The 12,217-nt window shown below is 42.8% G+C and overlaps 1 pseudogene; it reads right to left on the bottom strand.

Moving 5' to 3' along the window:
• Positions 1 to 12,217, bottom strand: part of LOC121005741 — a 414,302-nt pseudogene that overhangs the window by 243,552 nt on the left and 158,533 nt on the right.

The raw sequence follows: 12,217 nt of genomic DNA, 5'->3' as shown, positions 1-12,217 counted from the left end.
AAGCTCCAATATTGGTGTAGTCTCCGCAGAATTTTTGGCTTTTTACCTAAGGTTGGACGCTTCCTGCTCATGCGCTGGGCGGTCGCATTGTGTGGCACTCCATGCGGCTCGTTCACTTGGTGACGGGCGTGGGCGTTTCCCCACACCACACGTCATCCACTTCCTGGCTGTACGTGTGGTGGTGCGTGGAAGCTCTCTGCGTTGGTTGACGAGCGGTGCGCTTTCATGATGCGGGTAAGCGACCTTATTAACCTCAGGTGCGATTTAGATATTTATACCCCAACAAGCACGAGCATACCGTAGCCTCCTGACAAAGCCAGTGGGTTGGCGAAACACGGGTCGAGGTAGCAGCAGTGGCGGGGCCTCTGTCTTTTTATCCACCATGGGAAATTGATTATTACTATTTGTTCTTTACTACTGCTACCCATTTTTGTGTCATTTGTTATCAGGGCTCTGCCTTGGCAATTGGATTTCTATTATTTTGCCAGTTTTGCATTTACTTATTTTTCCTTGAAGCGCTCAAGGTTTTGATGCTCACAAGTGGCTAGCAGTTAGACACCATTTTGTCTTTCAATCCTGACAGGATTGATTTTAGCCTTTGGTGTACACAATTATACTGTGATTTATATCTGGTGGGTACTTGTTTTCTGGGAGCTTCCGGCCCGTCTTTTTAGACAGTGGTTTGGGTGGGGTTGTCATCTTCCCCTATTGTTTGTTTTCACCTTAATATGGATTTATATATGTATAATAAACTTTTGTACTATATTTTATAGATTATGTCTCATGTGTATTTGTATGGGGCTATTGGTTGATTCGAGTATTGGTGTTCTGTTACCAGAGGAAGTTGCCATCATCAAGGTCAAGGCACACCACGGTGGAGGCAAAAGGTAATGATCGAGCTGACAAAGCGGCCAAACAAGCCGCACTATAGCCCGTAAAGACTGTCCCCACCCCGGTAAAAATCCTGAAGCCGTGTCTGTAAGTATGCTCCAGAAAATGACTTATCAAGCCCCTCATGAGGAAAAAGAACTTTGGGCAAAGCATGGGGCCAAGGTTGATGGACAAGGAATCTGGAGAAACAAAGAAAGGACTTGCTTACCTCGTACAATGTATCCTGCTATGGCACAGGAGGCCAATGGGCCTACCCATCTGTCTAAAGGTGCTATGGTAAGTGTTGTAAATGCTGGTTGGATTGCACCAGGGTTTTCCACAGTAGCAGCTCGGTTTGTACAAGGGTGCATGATTTGTGCATTGAATAATCCCGGTCAAGTGGTGAAGACTCCAAGCAAGCACACCCCGAGGCCATTTTACCCATTTCAGAGATTGCAGATAGATTATATACAACTACCTAAGGTAGGTGTGTATGAGCTTGTGTGTGTTGATCTCTTTTCAGGATGGCCGTAAGCCTTCCCAGTAGCAAAGGCAAATGCAAAGAATACTGCCAAGAAATTGGTCAGTGAACTGATATGCAGGTACGGTGTTCCTGAAGTCATTGAGTCATATGGGGGGTCCCATTTTACAGGAGAAGTAATGAGGGAGGTCATGCAGGCGCTAGAGGTCACTCAAGCGTTTCACACGGCCTATCATCCCCAAAGCAGCGGCCGAGTTGAACGCCACAACTGCACATTGAAGTTAAAGATCCAGAAAGCCATGCAGGAAACCCAAAGACCTTGGCCAGAATGCCTGCCCCCCGCCCTATATTCTGTTAGGACCACTCCCAACCGAAAAACAGGACTGTCTCCTTTTGAGACTTGAGTTGAACTTCCCCCAACAGTTACAGATGAACAATGACAATCTCGCTGGGTATGTCCAGGCCCTCACAAAACGGCTTGAACAAACAAGTGTTTGATTCACTTCCAGATCCTGACTCAGTAGAAGGAACTCACAGCTTGCAGCCCGGAGACTGGGTGGTGATAAAGAGGCATGTGAGAAAAGGACTAGATCCAAGATTTGATAGTCCATTTCAAGTACTGTTGACCACCCACACTGCTGTAAAGGTTGAAGAAAAACCCAACTGGATACACGCTTCTCACTGCAAGAAAGTCTTGGAACCACAGGATGAAGATCCTCCTGCTAACAGTGGCTCTGACCCTAAGCGTGTTAGCAGTGTTTCGTCCACTGAATGATGAATGGGACAATGCTTCGATACGGCGCCATAAGGTGCTGTTTGAAGGACTGAACGACATTGAAAAATTAAGTGACTGTTGGATCTGTACTCACAGTTCTATCAGTTCAGCCAGTATGCCCTATTTCGCGATGCCCCTCAATTTTTCTGAATTGACTGTACTGGCCAACTCTACTATATTTTTGTCAGGCATGAAGCAGGTTAAGTCTAAAACTAAAGACAGGGAAGCACCCTTACCCGTTGCAGGATGGGCTGAGCTCCCCTGGCTCATGGTAAACAGATCAGGGCCACCAGTTGATTATAGTTCTACCCCCTGGAAGGAGAACATGTGGTGCAATGTGTCATGCTTTCCAAGTTGGACACTGTCACGGAAGGTAGGTAAGCAGGGAAATAACCAAACACAGGGAAAACAAACAGAACAATAGACTAGGCCCAAAAGCTAGGGAGAAAAGGGTCACCTCCTAGCGATCCCTAGGGCTTGCCCTATACTGCTGTGCACATGTGCAAACTCTTATGGTGCATTATCACATGCCCTCGTGCCTAAGTCTATATACCCTTGGAAAACCCTGAGCAGTAGGGAGAGGGGAAGAGGCGACCTGCTTCTACAAACAGGAGGAAGCAAGCGTCTCCCTAGAGGCCTAGATAAAAGACACCAAGGGAAGAAACAGAGAGGACTTATCTTGAGCTGAGCTGGAGCAGACGATCCACAACACATCCAAAGCCCACAGGAATGAACTATAACCTGCACAGGCCACTGGGAGAAGGAGGAATAAATAGCCTCGCTAACAATCAGCCCAGTACACCTGAGGGAAGGTGGATCCAGCTCAGACCCAAACCAAAACAAACAGAAGAATCAGACATGTGCAGCCAGCCTGGCAGATCTCTGCACATTCACAGGGCAAGGCGTGACAGACACACTGTTATTGTTTGCAAATACAGTCAAAAGGTATGTCTTTTAGTCCTTATGACAAATTCGGCTGCAATGACTCTAACCCAAACAGCCTGGTGCAGTGTGTTGGTATAAATCCTGTAAAAGGTAAGAATCTGGCCTGCAACAACCGTACCTTAGTTGAATTAATTGCTGGAATAACCTCTAACTCCTCAGAGGGTCAGGAAAAGGGACCCTAATTGGAAGAAGGTGTCCAGCTGGCCAAATCGATAACTCAGTTGTTTGACAGTACGGTGGTTGCAGTCCCAGAAGATTTATTCCTGGTCTGTGGGCATAAGGCATACAAGTGGTTGCCCAGAAATGTCACTGATTTATGTACAATTGCCCGGCTTACTCCTGCAACCTTTATAATATTCTATTCCGACATAGATAAAAATGCTGTACCTAAACATACTCTGTATCGAAGGGCCAAGGACAATACACCCAGACCAAATGGTAAACATCACGTAGTAGAGATGAGCATCTCCAATAAGTTCTTCAGTACCTTGTTCTTGTACCCCATCGTAATGCAGATGTGGGACAAGCTAGTGGTGGTAGCTGATTATTTGGATGATCAGATATGGGAGGTGTTAAGACTCATGAACACCTCTAACATTGTCCAGAACCAGATAATCATTGTCACCAATCAACACACCTTGGTTTTAGACTACCTGACAGCAAAGGAAGGAGGTATGTGTCAGGTTGTAGGACCTGCTTGTTGCCATTAGATAGATCCCCAAGGTAACCTACAGGTAAAAGCTGGAATAGAAAAGGTGAAAGCCATGAGAGACAAATGGTTGCAGGAAAATAGTGTAGATAAAGACTCATGGTGAGGAGACACCTTTTCCTTCTTCAACCCTGCCAACTGGTTCAAAACTTTGGGAGGGTAGTTCATGGGAATTCTTCAAACGATCGTCCAAATCGCCATAGTTATCATCATAGCATATGTATTGCTTAGGCTACTGTTTATGTGCACAAACAAAAGTATGTACCAAGAGAAGAGATTATAGAGACTATTGAGAAAATCTTCTGTCCTGTGCCAGCTGCAGAACTGAAGATATCTTAACCACTTGCCATCTGGGCCATTTGCCCCCTTCCTGACCAGGCCAAATTTTGCAAAACTGACATATCTCACTTTATGTGGTAATAACTTTGGAACGCCTTTATTTATCCAAGTCATTCAGAGACTGTTTTCTCGTGACACATTGTACTTCATGATAGTCATAAATTTGAGTCAAAATATTTAACCTTTATTTATGAAAAAATCCCAAATTTACCCAAAAATTTGAAAAATTCGCAATTTTCTAAATTTAAATTTCTCTGCTTTTAAAACAGAAAGTGATACCTCATAAAATATTTATTATTTAACATTCCCCATATGTCTACTTTATGTTGGCATCATTTTGGAAATGTCATTTTATTTTTTTAGGACATTAGAAGGCTTAGAAGTTTAGAAGCAATTCTTCAAATTTTTAAGAAAATTGCCAAAACCCACTTTTTAAGGACCAGTTCAGGTCTGAAGTCACTTTGTGGGGCCTACATAGTGGATACCCCCATAAATGACCCCATTGTAGAAACTACACCCCTCAAAGTATTCAAAACCGATTTTACAAACTTTGTTAACCCTTTAGGCGTTCCACAAGAATTAAAGGAAAATGGAGATCAAATTTTTAAATTTCACTTTTTTGGCAGATTTTCCATTTTAATCAATTTTTTTCTTTAACACATCGATGGTTAACAGCCAAGCAAAACTCAATATTTATTACCCAGATTCTGCGGTTTACAGAAACACCCCACATGTGGTCATAAACTGCTGTATGGGCACACGGCAGGGTGGAGAAGAAAAGGAACTCCACATGGTTTTTAGATGCCATGTCCCATTTGAAGCCCCCTGATGCACCCTTACAGTAGAAACTCCCAAGAAGTGACCCCATTTTGGAAACTAGGGGATAAGGTGCCAGTTTTATTAGTACTATTTTTGGGTACATATGATTTTTTGATCATTCATTATAACACTTTATGGGGCAAGGTGACCAAAAAATTTGTTGTTTTAGCACAGTTTCTATTTATTTATTTTTACAGCGTTCACCTGAGGGGTTCAGTCAAGTGATTGTTACGGACGTGGCGATACCTAATATGTATACTTTCTCTCATTTATTAAAGTTTTACACAATAATAGCATTTTTGAAACAAAAAAATTATGTTTTAATGTGTCCATGTTCTGAGAGCTATAGTTTTTTTATTTTTTGAGAGATTTTCTTATGTAGGGGCTCATTTTTTGCGGGATGAGGTGACGGTTTTATTGGTACTATTTTGTGGGACATACGCGTTTTTGATCACTTGGTGTTGCACCTTTTGTGATGCAAGGTGACAAAAATTGCTTGTTTTGACACAGTTGTTTTTTTTTTTTTTTTTTTTTTTTACGGTGTTCACCCGAGGGGTTAGGTCATGTGATATTTTTATAGAGCTGGTTTTTACGGACGCGGCAATACCAAATATGTCTATTTTATTTTATTTTTTCTATTTTTAAATTTTTTTTTTTATTCCTTACTTGGGAACTTTTTTTTTTTTTACATGTGAAACTTTATTTTATTTAATTTTTTCAACCCTTTATTTTTTTATTTTATTTTACACTTTTCGTCCCCCATAAGGTCATACAAGACCTCTGGGGGACATTTGCTTCACTTTTTCTTTTTTTTTTCACTGTTGATTTCTCCTGTAACTGGGGCTGACATAGTAGCCCCAGTTACAGGACAAATACACCCCCAGAGAGGCTGTACAGCAGCAATCCAGCGCTGTACAGCCTCAGAGCAGGGCTGATCGAGGTCTCTGAGAGACCTCACACAGCTCCTGCACTCTCCGGTCCCGGCGGTCACACGACCGTCGGGCCGAAACAGGAAGCGCATAGCGCTTCCTGCTCTGTACACACAGCGCTCGGTGAGCGCTGTGTCTGCAGCGATCTAGAAGGCAGGGACACCTGGGCACTGTCCCTGCCTTCTCTCTGGGTTGCCCTGCTGTCACTGACAGCGGGCAACCCGATCAGCAGCTGCACAATTAGCGTGCAGCTGCTATTTCTGAAAGGACGTTCTAAAACGTGCTTTCAGAAATAGACGTCCACCCATAGGACGTTTATATCCTATGGGCGGACGTAAAGCGGTTAAAGGGAACCTGTCATGTGGATATTTGATTATAATCTAGCTAATTATATACAATCATTAACTACTAAAAAGTACTTTAGATGTATTCACTTACTGGTGTGACAGATGGTTATCTCATAATATACACACAAAGATGCCGCATGCCGCATGCTAATGAGCTGATTTGAGTCCAGCGTGATGTCATTGAGTCCAGCGTTTATTTAATTCAGAGCTATAGCCACTCCCCTGCCCACCTGCTGCTGATTCATATGGAAAAAAAACTGTCAATCAGCAGCAGGTAGGCGGGGAGTGTCAGGAGCTCATGAATATTCAGGACTCATCATTATCAGCTGGAGCTTTTCAATACAAGATGTTGGCAGATTGACTGGGTCAATTAAAGAAAGTGACCCAGCATTGTGCTAAGAGAATCAATCACTTATTTATGTTGCCCTTAGTTAGGACACCATAAAACTGGTGACAGGTTCCCTTTAAAATGGGGGATTTGTGGAAGATGGAGGTCAGTGTATTGAATGGAGCTTACAGGGTTAAATAGAAAATGGATATATGCAGATAAGAAGTCCCTTTATGTGTGTGATAGCACCCCCGCTCCCCAGTTTCCTTTTTAGCAGAGGTATCAGTCTGAGTCTCAGGAAGTGCGGGGGAGAGGAGAGAGGAAGAGGAATGGAAACATACGTATAGTCTTATGATCTTTATCTTGTAACCGCAAATGACATGTTCCTTATATGATTGTTTCTTTTACATTTTTTTTCCTCTGTTTGAAGCCTAGATATATTGTAAGCTTGTCTTTCAAATAAAAGGGGGAGAGAGAAATGTGATCAAGCTACATCTAATGTCTGTGTCAGTTTCCCCGAGCGCTCGTATCCCTTTAATTTGGATTCCAACAATTATAGGATAAAGGGATATTTCCCTAACACACTTCAGTTCAACAGAAGAAAGCGGTGCAGTAACCGTCCCCTACATAGTGATCAGAGCTGTGCAGTTCTGGCACAAAAGGGTTTTCAAGGCTGACATATATAATAGAAAGTATGCAGGTTAACAATCCCTAATATTCAGACAATAGGGCGGTGGCTCACTCTGGACGGAATTGTGGAGCAGGTGCTGCTAACCCAGATTAGAGGGACACCCACCCTCTTAGTGGTAGATAATTGTAAAACTAAAATGATGGGCGAGCACACTTCATTTGGATCATAAAGTACATAAAATTTAATTAAATCACAATAATGAATAAACACGTGGGAATGTATTAAAATATAGTCAATGATTATAAAACAATAAAAATAATAAAAAATGCACTTCAAACAATCCACAAAATCCACAGATTGGTAATGTAAAATATCAGGATAGTTCTTGTTCACACAGCGTATATTGCAATCTGATTGGTGGTGTGATATCAGAGTGCTGTATATCGATTGCAGTCCTGTAGGGATAAAAGTCCGCTTATGGAATAGAAATAATCTGCTTAAGTCCTACTTTCTAGGAGATCTCCAATCACAGTACTATTTCACAGGTATTTCCCAAGTATTATACGCTAATATTGTAGCGTCAATATGGTCAGATGATTATAATACTCTATTCAGTCCCAGATCGACTATAATCGCTGGAATATTTCGCATGTGCTTCCCAGGTGTTGGGTACCGATCATATGCGCCAATATAGTCAGCTAGCTAAGTTGTATTGTTCAGTCCCGTATTAGCTGTAGCTGTTATGCTTATATATGGAAGCTTCTTACCTTCCTCGTTGTTGGAGATTTGCTGCAGGCAAGGATCGGGCGGCGCGGGACACTGCCGGCGTCTCGCTCCGTCCTGCTCCAGCTGGCTTACCCGAGATCTCACGAGAATTCAAAAGGGATTTCGTTTTGGCTTGATCCTCGTACTCTCGTCCGGCACAGTAGAAAGAAAGCAATTTATCTTCGGTGTAATTCAGATTACTTCTGCAATCCTTCAATCCGGTTTTACAGCATGGCCATGCTTTTAGCTGCGGAGGTGCTTTTCTTACAGGTGTGCGATCCAGTCCATACGCGTTTCGGGAACTCTCTTTCCCTTCATCAGTGGTGTCGCATCACCTCCGCCTTTTATATCATAGGTAGCACCAAAGTGTGGATCACTGGATTTCCTTCCTAGAATGTGATTCATGCGTTTTTTTATATGCGTTTTTTGTGCGTCTTTTTTTGTACACATGCGTTTTTTATGCTATGTGTTCCTTCCATCGTTATGAACATCCTCTATGAACAGAATTTGTATTTCAAATTGCATATGTGAATTATTCGATTTTAAAGTTGTATATGGGTGTATAATATCTTCAATTTCATTTCACAGTAAACAATGCACTTTACTGTGAAATGAAATTGAAGCTATTATACACCCATATACAACTTTAAAATCGAATAATTCACATATGCAATTTGAAATACAAATTCTGTTCATAGAGGATGTTCATAACGATGGAAGGAACACATAGCATAAAAAACGCATGTGTACAAAAAAAGACGCACAAAAAACGCATATAAAAAAACGCATGAATCACATTCTAGGAAGGAAATCCAGTGATCCACACTTTGGTGCTACCTATGATATAAAAGGTGGAGGCTAACAGGTGATGCGACACCACTGATGAAGGGAAAGAGAGTTCCCGAAACGCGTAGGGGCTGGATCGCACACCTGTAAGAAAAGCACCTCCGCAGCTAAAAGCATGGCCATGCTGTAAAACCGGATTGAAGGATTGCAGAAGTAATCGGAATTCTTTCTACTGTGCCGGACGAGAGTACGAGGATCAAGCCAAAACGAAAACCCATTTGAATTCTCGTGAGATCTCGGGTAAGCCAGCTGGAGCAGGACGGAGCGAGACGCCGGCAGTGTCCCGCGCCGCCCGATCCTTGCCTGCAACAAATCGCCAACAACGAGGAAGGTAAGAAGCTTCCATATATAAGCATAACAGCTACAGCTAATACGGGACTGAACAATACAACTTAGCTAGCTGACTATATTGGCGCATATGATCGGTACCCAACACCTGGGAAGCACATGCGAAATATTCCAGCGATTATAGTCGATCTGAGACTGAATAGAGTATTATAATGATCTGACCATATTGACGCTACAATATTAGCGTATAATACTTGGGAAATACCTGTGAAATAGTACTGTGATTGGAGATCTCCTAGAAAGTAGGACTTAAAGAGGACCTTTCACCTGTATAAACTATGTGAACTGAGTATGCTGCCATATAGAGCGGCGCCCGGGGATCTCACTGCACTTACTATTATCCCCGGGCGCCGCTCCGTTCTCCCGTTATAGGCTCCGGTACCTTTGCTCCTTAAGTTATAGTAGGCGGGTTTTCCCTTGTCCTGTGGGCGTCTTCTTCTCCTAGGCTGTAGCGCTGGCCAATCGCAGCGCAGAGCTCACAGCCTGGGAGAATAAAACCTCCCAGGCTGTGAGCTCTGCGCTGCGATTGGCCGGCGCTACAACCTAGGAGAAGGAGACGCCCACAGGACAAGGGAAAACCCGCCTACTATAACTTAAGGAGCAAAGGTACCGGAGCCTATAACGGGAGAACGGAGCGGCGCCCGGGGATAATAGTAAGTGCAGTGAGATCCCCGGGCGCCGCTCTATATGGCAGCATACTCAGTTCACATAGTTTATACAGGTGAAAGGTCCTCTTTAAGCAGATTATTTCTATTCCATAAGCGGACTTTTATCCCTACAGGACTGCAATCGAGATACAGCACTCTGATATCACACCACCAATCAGATTGCAATATACGCTGTGTGAACAAGAACTATCCTGATATTTTACATTACCAATCTGTGGATTTTGTGGATTGTTTGAAGTGCATTTTTTATTATTTTATAATCATTGATTGACTATATTTTAATACATTCCCACGTGTTTATTCATTATTGTGATTTAATTAAATTTTATGTACTTTATGATCCAAATGAAGTGTGCTCGCCCATCATTTTAGTTTTACAATCCCTAATATTACACCATCAAATAACAAGAAGGGGGTTGTTTAAAAGAGAAAAAAAAAAAACTTTTTTATTATTATTAAACATCAATTAATCTAAGAAATTAGGGGTACATGGAAATAGTGCAAGTCGCACCAGGTATAACTCTTTGAAATCAATGGATATAGGGATCTACACTCAATGATTCAGGGGTTGAGAGCAGCTTCCCCGCTCTGAACCAATCCCTATTCCAACATTGGAACACTGGTGCAATAATAGACGCAAGTGGCAATGGACAGGTGACAATAAAAGATCAATCCACGGTCCAAAGTCACTTGCAGAATAAAAATAAATCTTGAATGAACCGTAGTTACTAAATAAGCAAATGTCTACTCTTCTCTAATTAATGGAGAGGGCACGGGCTAATCCCACACAGTCACTGCTATCATTAGATTCTCCTCAGGAGCCCAACAAACAGAAGAGTGCTATGAGCAGTGGTTTAGAATATAGTAGCAGTAAGGGCACACAACCCCTCTCACATAGGGGCAGCGTTCCGGGGCTATGATGGCCGTGAAGCGGCCGCCAAAAAGCCGGCTATTTAAATGTCATGGTTCCACCCACCCTTATGTCAGACGCGAGTCTGTCCTCCCAGTCACTCAGGTACGTGCCGGAATCAGCGCTGAAGATATCAAGCACCGCGCTACGAACCCCGTACTGCAAGGAGGAGGGAGAGATGCAGAGGGACCAAATGTCCCCTTTAGGTAAAGCAGGGATCATAAGGCGGATATATCTAATGGCAGGAACAAAATACATTGTGGGAGAGGGATTCAATGCTCATTATACGGCTCGCAGAAAAACGGCTACAGAGGAAAATTCATAAATCTGTAATAGAATGCACACGATCAAAAAGGACAAATCTACATTAAAAAAAGAGAAAAATGTATATACGAATACACCCCCACTAATAGATGGTAATGATATATTGTATATGAACAATAATGCAACAAGTATGGAATATAATAAATACATGTTCCATATCAGCAGTATCAACCCCAAATAATGTATTCAAATGAGGGGGCGGCAATAACCGTGGGTGCAATGGTAAAATCAGCAACAGAGAAGATACCGTACTAATTGGAGCAAGAATACAATTGGGTATGCCCTATTATGTTCCTTCATAAAGTCCGTCAGTGTATCAATTAACACCAGACCAGGGCTGAAGACACATGGGTACCCCAAAATGACCGTTAGAAAACATGTATAGGATATATGGTCATTGAGACCTTTTGGTCGTACAGTGTTAAGCTGAAAGGTCCATCTCGCCTCTTTTTGTAGTACGCACCTATCATAATCACCCCCTCTAGGTGAGGGTCGAATTAATTCAATGCCCTGGAATTAATCAACCCCAGGGTCACTCGCATGGCATTCCGCCACATGAGGCATATTACACATAAAGTACTTGGTTGCAAATATATACAGCTCAACTACACAGACATTACATGGATACAGCTCATCCATACAAACATTTCAACTCTACAGCCTCAGCTCTGCTACATACAGACTGGAATCACAAACAGCACAGCAGAGTCCTGCATACACAGCGCAGATAGACCTGGTCATGTGATTCCTATGACTCCTCCCACACATGATCACATGGTCATGACATCATCACAGGTCCTGTACCTTCTCCTGCAGCACAGCCTGGAGCATGACTCCTCCCACATTTGGTCACATGATCATGACATCATCACAGGATGTTTATTTCTTCTGGCAGCACAGCCTGGAGTCTGACTCCTCCGGTAGATGCTGGAAGAAATAAAAGTGCCGGACGCTCCATGGTGAAGGATTGTCAGAGGAGGAGGACACGCCCTATCCAAGTAAGTGGAAAACTCACCAGATCCACACAGGTTAAGACTCCAAAGCCAGAAAAATCTGTAGCTCTGTCTGGTGGTAATCAACAGATTCCCGAGAACATAAATGAGGAAGTAAATACCCAGGATTCTATAGAAGACATATCCAGAAGATCTCAGACGTGGACTGGAGCAGGGGGCGTTATATAGAA

The sequence above is a fragment of the Bufo bufo genome, chromosome 6 (genome assembly GCF_905171765.1).
Source record: "Bufo bufo chromosome 6, aBufBuf1.1, whole genome shotgun sequence".
NCBI classification, from domain to species: Eukaryota; Metazoa; Chordata; class Amphibia; order Anura; family Bufonidae; genus Bufo; species Bufo bufo.
The sequence above is the reverse complement of the archived record's forward strand: the minus strand, read 5'-3'. Positions and strand labels throughout refer to the sequence as shown.